This window comes from Triticum dicoccoides, chromosome 5B (assembly GCF_002162155.2).
Source record: "Triticum dicoccoides isolate Atlit2015 ecotype Zavitan chromosome 5B, WEW_v2.0, whole genome shotgun sequence".
Lineage (NCBI taxonomy): Eukaryota > Viridiplantae > Streptophyta > Magnoliopsida > Poales > Poaceae > Triticum > Triticum dicoccoides.
In genome coordinates, this window is record NC_041389.1 from 574148211 (window position 1) to 574156456 (window position 8246).

Genomic DNA, 8246 nt, shown 5'->3' on the forward strand with positions numbered 1-8246 from the left:
TTTGCATGGTTAGCATTACAAGATAGGATTTGGACCGGCGAATGGTTGGACGTGCGCGGTTGGGCAAATTGTGGCCTTTGTCAACTTTACAAAAGGGAACAAGAAACGGGAGCACACCTATTCTTCAAGTTTCGCTACACACTTAGGCTTTGGAGATTAATCCTTGCGAAGATTGGTCTTACACACATGGACACCTCCAATTGGCATCTTGAGGGCTCCATCAACGAGTGGCGGGATAAGAGAACCCATAGGCAAAACCCCAATAGACATGCTATGGCCTCCCTCACCACACTTGTCTCTTGGACAATTTGGAATGAGAGAAATGCTCGAGTGTTCCTCCACAAGTGTGCGCTGCTACCTACCCTTCTTACAATCATCTTAGAGGAGGCCAAACTTTGGGTTACCGCATGCGCTAAAAAACCAGGGCATATTACTTTGCGTGCATAATTGTCAAGCCGTCATTGTGGGTTCATTGTAAAACTCTAAACTCTATTTTGCCCTTATTTAATTGAAGGCAAATCTTATGCCTCCGTTTCGAAAATAATATTATCACATAGCCAGACCTTCCAATTTGATCTCTTCGTTTCCATTTTATTTTCCTACACCCAAGACCGACAGGAATTCTTACATTGGTCCAAATCAACCAATTGGGAAAGAAATCCCCTCAGTCATTCAGTCCTTTTTGCACCCGCAGCTTAACATATTCTCTGGATCCAAAGAGGCTCATATGTTGTTTTCTCTGTCCACGCCCAACCGAGGTTGGTGGTAAGGGCATCTCCAGCACTGACCCCCCAAATCGGACATCGTTTCTGGTACGTCTCAAACATATCAATAATTTTTTATTGTTTCATGATGCTTATTATCATTTTATATTATTTTTCTGAACTAACGTATTAATTTAGTGCCAAGTGTGAGTTTCCTATTTTTTCATTGTTTTTGATTTCGCAGGAAATCAATATCTGCGGAGGTCAAAATATGTTGCCGGTTTAACACGACATTTTTTTGGCAACAAGAAACGTTAGAAAATACTTAGTGAATGACTATCAATTCCGATAATACGGGAGTTTGTGGGCCATCGGATGGGATATCCAACGGTTAGTGTTGGAGCCTCTGGAGCTGTGCAAAATTATGACACTCGTCAAGGGTTTTTCTGCAAGTTTGTGCGAGCCCTTCGTGGCGTGGCCGTGTGGGAAAGGGAAACTCTCCCTTCGGTTCGGTCATGTCGACTCTTGGGAAGAAAGAAATGCACGAGTTAAGCATGGCCGCCCTGTCATCTGAACAAGTCCTTAATTAAGCCACTCGTGTATCTGATGTCGCCGTTGATTCTCAATTATATATCCGGTCATTTACGATCGATCTTGTGCAGATCTGGAGGTGGTATAGCAGTACCTCACGCCTGATGGCGGCCTGAATCCAAAAATTTACCCGCCGCAAGCTTTGCTCTTCACTCTGAACGAACATGCTCTCCTCTGCCTAAATAGGTCCTGATACACTACACAGTAGTATATACCTGTAGCTAATTAAGAGGAGTGGAGTCCAGCGCCCGACCGTCTGTCGGTGAGGAGTATATATTTACACGATCAATTCTGTCCAACCCAGGGTACAAAAGCAGTGGGTGAGCTGACGAGCGAGACAAGGATGTTTACTCTGCTCTGATGTGGTATTTAACAATGTCGCCGACAGTATATGTGGCCATAGGACACCCCAATCAAATCAGGTACACAGCGAATTAGCGATGACTCAACATCTTGCGGTGACGAGTGCAAGATTAGTACACGCAGGTGCAGCAAGTTCCACTAACAAGTTTCAGAGTGAAAAATGTTAGGGTTGTGGCCGCTGTCATGTCGGAGGGCAGTAAGAAAGAAGATATAGTAGGGCTCCAATTTAAGATGACACGTCATATCAGGTGGGCGTGGTCGGTGTGAAGGCCACACACTGTACCCGTATTGCCATAAATTACAGGCAAAGCAACCTAAGATCGCTGTTTTTCTAGCTGTAACCTGGGAACTAAAAAGGGTCGAGCACTATGTACAGAGGAGATAAAGAAGCAGGTAGCTGCAGTTATCCCAGGACGACGACTTCTGGGCGTGCAATATATGCTTACTTACCGCAGTAAATTTACTACTGGTACAAGGTGTTATTCTGCAGAGAACAATTCGGCTAATTAAGGCAACCACTACACTGTACGTAGCTGTAATAGCCATGCGGCTATTAGTCTCCGAGCTTTCCAATTAGGAAAAAAGGGGTTGCTTCATCAGATCAGATCATAATGGGTGCTCATACTGTAGCATCCTTTGGGACGGTACCACGGATTCTCTGAACTAGAGAGAGGAATTTCTCTTACTCCACTCCCGCGCCGATGAGTCGCATTGATTTTGTTTCCTTGGGCTGTACCGGTGGTCAGTGAGCGGGTGACTGGACCAAGGACGGCGGGGCTAGATTAGTGTACTGGAATTTGTTTGGTTCTCCGCGGCATTTTTTTCTCCAAAAAGTTGACAGCAATGTTCTTTTCCTCAACAGGGGATGGGACCCGAAGGTCCCGGAAACTGGCTTATAATAATAATATTGAAACTGGTACAACTCTACACAAATAGCCCCAAAGAACATGGAAATTACAACCAGGTCCTCCTGTTATGCAAACAAGACCCCATGAGATGTAACTAAAACACAAATGGGCCTAGAAGCTTCAGGCGACCTCGCTAGATATGCTATGACCACCATCGCCGGCCAGAGTTGTGCCAACGGCAAGGAGAAGAGAGCCTCACAACTGATGGATGAAGAAGGGGCATCACTCTTTTCTAGGAAAGACAACATGAGGCCGAGGATTCACCCTACCCACCCAAAAAGCTTGTCTTTTAGAACCCCAAAAGGCTTGTTGAAGACATGTCGACGGGTTGATTTGCGGCTTCAGTAGTTGAGGTAGGAGCAGAGGAAGAAGATTGGAGTACATGAACGACAGAGCTAGCTTCAAACTTCCCTGCAGCTCGAGATCAGAGATGACTGGAAGCAGCCTCGTGTCCTCCCCTTGCACCACCACCACGACAACTAAAAAAAGGAGAGCAAGAGTGACTGGATGACTGGATCGGTCAGATCTAGCAGCTCCTTGGACTTATTGATGGAGATATCAGAGCCCTGCAACCATCATCCACCATGGAAGATGACATGAGAACCAGATCATCGTTCACTAGCTGCAGTCCATGCGCTCTGGATTGATAAAAGTTTAGGTCATCCACTTGAGAGAAATTGTTATTATCCTACAATCCTCTATGCTTGGAGGTCCCACAGAGTCTACAAGGATATAAGTGCATTGTAGAGACAAACTACTTATGGCGCCGTTGTCAGTGAGGTTAGTGCTTGAAGGTATCTTGTTTAGAGCTGGCACTTGTATTGATCCGAGCAACAACTACTTCATCCTCAACAAGGTGCTAAAACCTACACCATATTTTATGCTTAGCCCATCAAGAGCCTTTGGCCAGCAAATCGTAGGTCAATTGACCCGATACTGCCCACCCTTTGTGTTGGAACACGCGGTACGCTACACTAGCGCCAAATAAAAATTTCTACCGCGCACCCAAGATCATGCTGCTGGAAATAGATTACGAGATCGGGTTTACCACTAGACGCGCAGTCACCACAGCGGAAGTAGAGTTGGTGATGCGTGTAGTCAATCTCTTGGCCCGTCTCCCCTCTTGATGCCGATCTCCCACGAACAGCGAGGATCCGCGAACGGTGATCTCCCGCAAACGGCTCCTCGCGGTTCCCTCGAACGGTTCGTCCAAGCACCGCAGATGCGATGCCTCCAAGGTATCCACGCGTATGGGGAGCAGCGTCGAGCGGTGGACTGCTAGGTCCGGTCGCGCGACAAGGGCGTGGGGAGTGGCGACGGCTCTCGAGGGTGGAAAAAGGACCAACCCTAAGTGGTGCGCCCACTCCCCTTTATATAGACCTCCGAGGTGGTCTCAACACTTGAGCCCACTTGGAGTCCACATACATTTTCCACTCGGATCTAATCCGAATGGGCTGCATCCCCTTAAGTGTGCGACCCTATAGGTTCACGCACACATGGACACGACCAGAGTCGATAGTTGGTAGTGGCTCCTAGCAGAACGTGCCAACTCCCATGTGTGCATAAAGTCGTTTTGACGAACCTTGACAATGTGTCATATGCAACATTCCTTTTGCCTCACGATATTTGTTGTCGAGCCCAAGGCGAGTACTTGTCACCCTTGTGGTAGCTCGACCTCTCTTCTCGAAACTGTGATACAAATTCTCAAACTGGGTTAACACTTAACCCAAGTTGCACGGCCATGCTTTCCGAATCTGATCACTCGAGAGGGCCCAGAGAATATCTCTCCATATAGGAGTGGCAAATCCCATCTTGGTCAACCATGTCTTGTGGCATGTCTCACGACTCACCCGAAAGCTACCTTTATAACTACCCAGTTACGGAGTAGCGTTTGATAGACCCTAAGTGAGTCGATCCTCATCCCGAGAACATGCGAGGACCTCAGGTCTAGGACATGTCATAAACATTGTTCTTGAGACTAACAGATGACTATATCTTGCTGCGTCTCAAAGTGGGTCTGTCCGACTCGGTGATCTCCATCCCCGAGTCCATGCTATCGGTTTAGCATCTCCATGCACATGACTTGTGAAACATAGTCATCAACCGAGTCGTATACTAGTCGAGGATATGTGTCTGCATAACCTTATCAACTAGGGACCATTAGAACAATCATCATACAATACATAGTTCCACAAACAAGTCACATACTTATTGATACATATCATTGATGATGTTCAAGGACAATACAAAGGTGTAAGTGCATCTAGTGCCACCCCTAGTTTGGTTTTGGAGTATTGACGACAAACGTGGTTGAGGGACTAATGTGTTTGTGAGAATTGCAGGATAACACAGGTAGTAGTCCCTCCTTGATTCGGTTTACCTACCGAAGATGACCCCTAAAAATGTATGAAGACATTGAAGATAATGGTGGTACATGAAGACATTCACACTGAAGACTATGACAGGAGAAGACATTGAGTGAAGACTATGGAGCGCGAAGACTTAGTAGTTTCGTTGTTTCTTTTCTTCTTTGTTGAGTCATAGGAACCACCGCACTGTTAAGTGGGGTCCAAGTGAACAAAGTCAGTGTGACTGAAGTGATGCTCAACCAAAATCCTATGTCTTCGAGCGAAGACAATGAGAGCAAATCTTATCCAGAGTCGGATAAGTCAGCTTTACTTGTAGCCCAAGTCAAGTTGTCGCGTGTGTTTGAAATCTGACCGTTGTGACACTGTCAGTTCCTTAGTGACCCAGGGTCATTTCGGACAAATCAGGTCGGGTTGTCCAGTGGCTATAAATAGCCCACCCCCTACACCATAAATTGGTGGGTGCTCAGAGTTAGATACGGCTTTTGTCGTTTGAGAGCAACCCACCTCCGAAGCCTTTGAGAGAGAAAATCCTTGTGAGGACAAAGCCCAAACCACCCAGAGCCCAGAGAGTGTTTGGCATCACTGAAGTCTTTCTGTCCGCGTGATCTGAAGACTTGTTACACTTGAGGACTGTGAATCCTCCAGCCGGTTAGGCGTCACATTCTGAGCATCCAAGAGTCATTGTGGATTGCCGGTGAACGAAGTCTGTGAAGGTTTGGAAGTCTACCTTGAAGACTTACCAGAGTAATTGGGCGAGGACTGTGTGTCCTTAGCTCAAGGGGAATAAGGTGAAGACGTGTTCTTCTGAGTTGAATCTCAGCCTCCCTAACCAGACGTACAGTTGTCACAGCAACTGGAACTGGTCGAACAAATCCTTGTCTTCACAACACACTGGTTCTATCTCTTACTCTCCTTACTTACAATTTGTCTTTGTGAAGTCATTGCTTGATTGCTCTGCCTGTTTGACTTCACTGTGCAACTACTTGCTCTGATTGGCCTCATACTATCTTCCACCCTGATCCTTACTACCTAGCTGCTAATAGTCTTCGTGCTTTCACTTCATTGAATACTTGACTATGGCTTGTCTAGTGTAGTCTACCTTCCGCTCCATACGAATAGTGTTGTTTCTCCTGTTAATCTTCGAAACTCCCATGTTTTGAATACTTTCATAAAAATCGCCTATTCACCCCCCTCTAGTCGATAACTAGCACTTTCAATTGGTATCAGAGCAAGATACTCCCTTGTTCTGTGTGATTTGATTTAACCACCTGGAGTTTTAGCTATGTTGACTGCAGGGATAATCAAGGTCTCCGCTGCGTGTCCCATCTTTGATAGCACTGAATATCCCTACTGGAAGAATAGGATGCGCATGCATCTTGAAGCCATTGATGTCGATCTGTGGTATGTCGTCAAGAATGGTGTTCCCAAGACTGGTGAAGGTGTCACCCCCGCTGATGTAAAGAAGTTCATTCAACTAGAGTCTACCGCCAAGAACATCATCTGTGGTCATCTGACCAAAGGGTAGTATGGCCGTGTGAGCGCTCTAGAAATGTCGAAGCTAGTCTGGGACTGGCTCTCCAAGGTCAATGAAGGCGTCTCAACACAGTGTGATCAACGAATCAGTACTCTTCGCAACCTCTTCAACCGCTTCAAAAGGCACGACAACGAGAATGTCCAGCTCACGTTTGATCACCTCACTGATATCACCAATGAGCTCCATGCACTCGATGCAACTGACATTACGAAGCATGAAATTGTGAAGACACTGCTGAGATCTCTCGACAGCTCATTTGACACCTTAGCCCTGATGATACAAGAACGCCCTGATTTCAAGACACTCGATCCGTCTGACATACTCGAGAGGCTCAACACACATGAGTACCAGCTATCTAAGAAAAGAGATATCTATGACCCCAACTACGGCCGAACTCGTGCCTTGAAGGCAAAGGCTGCGGCTTCCTCATCTGGAGAAGAATCTGACTGCAATTCTGATGATCTTGAAGACATTGGAAAGGAGCTTGCTATGCTTGTGAAGATGTTCCAGAGATTCACCAGGAAGAAAAACTTCAGAAAGTCTTCACGATCCAGCTCAAGGGACGATGAAGCTTCCACCTATGGCAACAAGAAAAGAACCTGTCACAAGTGCAAGAAACCTGGCCACTACATCTCTGAATGTCCACAGTGGGACAATGAGAAGAAGAAAAAGAAGAACAAAGAATATGATTATGATGACAAGAAGAAGAAGAAATCCTCAAAGTCTTCTTCCAAATCTTCCTCTAAGTCTTCATCACACAAGAAGAGCTCATCAGGCAAAGCACGTGCTTTTGTTGGCAAGGAAATGGATTCAGAGGAGGAGTCTGCTTCTGAGGAGGAAGTGGTGGAGTCTGAGGAGGAGTCTGACTCTGGTATCGCAAGTCTGGCTCTAGCTACAGCCTACGTCGCCAAGTCCATCTTCAACACTGAAGACAATGACTCCATCATCAACACTAATGACGAGAACGACTCGGCTCCCACCTACTGCTTCATGGGACGTGGTGCCAAGGTAAACTCTCGCAATGCTTACTTTCAAACATCAAGTGAAGATGACTCTGATGGTGAATCCAAACCCAGCTACAAAAAACTTGCTAAAATTGCAGCTGAACAACAGAAAGCTATGGAACCTATTCAAAAACTGTTAAACAAAAGCGATGATCTGTTGGACGCGGAAATGACTAAGACTCAGTCCTTAATTGAAGACATAAAAAATCTTCATGTTAAGTACCAGGAACTTGAAGGTCGTCATGAAACCCTCTCAACATCTCATGAGAAGCTTTCCTACGATTATCTTCAAAGGAAGTAGGAACTTGAGAAATTGAGATCGGATCATGAAGATCTTCAAAAGGAGGACGAGTCACTTCGTGCTCAACAGATCAGTCCCGCTGAGGAAGGATTTGAACCACCATGTTTAAAATGCATTGAGCGTGATAACACTGTCTCTGTTGCTGGATGTTCTACTGCTCCTGCTACAATATCTTCAACTGCTGATGTGGTAACTAACCCCTCTGCTGAGGATACCACTACTATTGCTGATGAGAATGCCAGGTTGAAGACACAGATTGAGATAGGGATGTACAAAAGCCTCAAAGGGCATTAGACATTATGCGATGTCCTCAAAAAGCAGATTCTGAACTGAAACCCTAGAAAAGAGGGTATTGGGTTCGAGAGGAAAATGAATGTTGATGGGTCGTACTGGAAGCCTGAGCAGTACCCCAAAACCACATGGGTTGCTACAAAGGAACCTTTAGTAGATCCATCCACCTTATCTGGTTTCA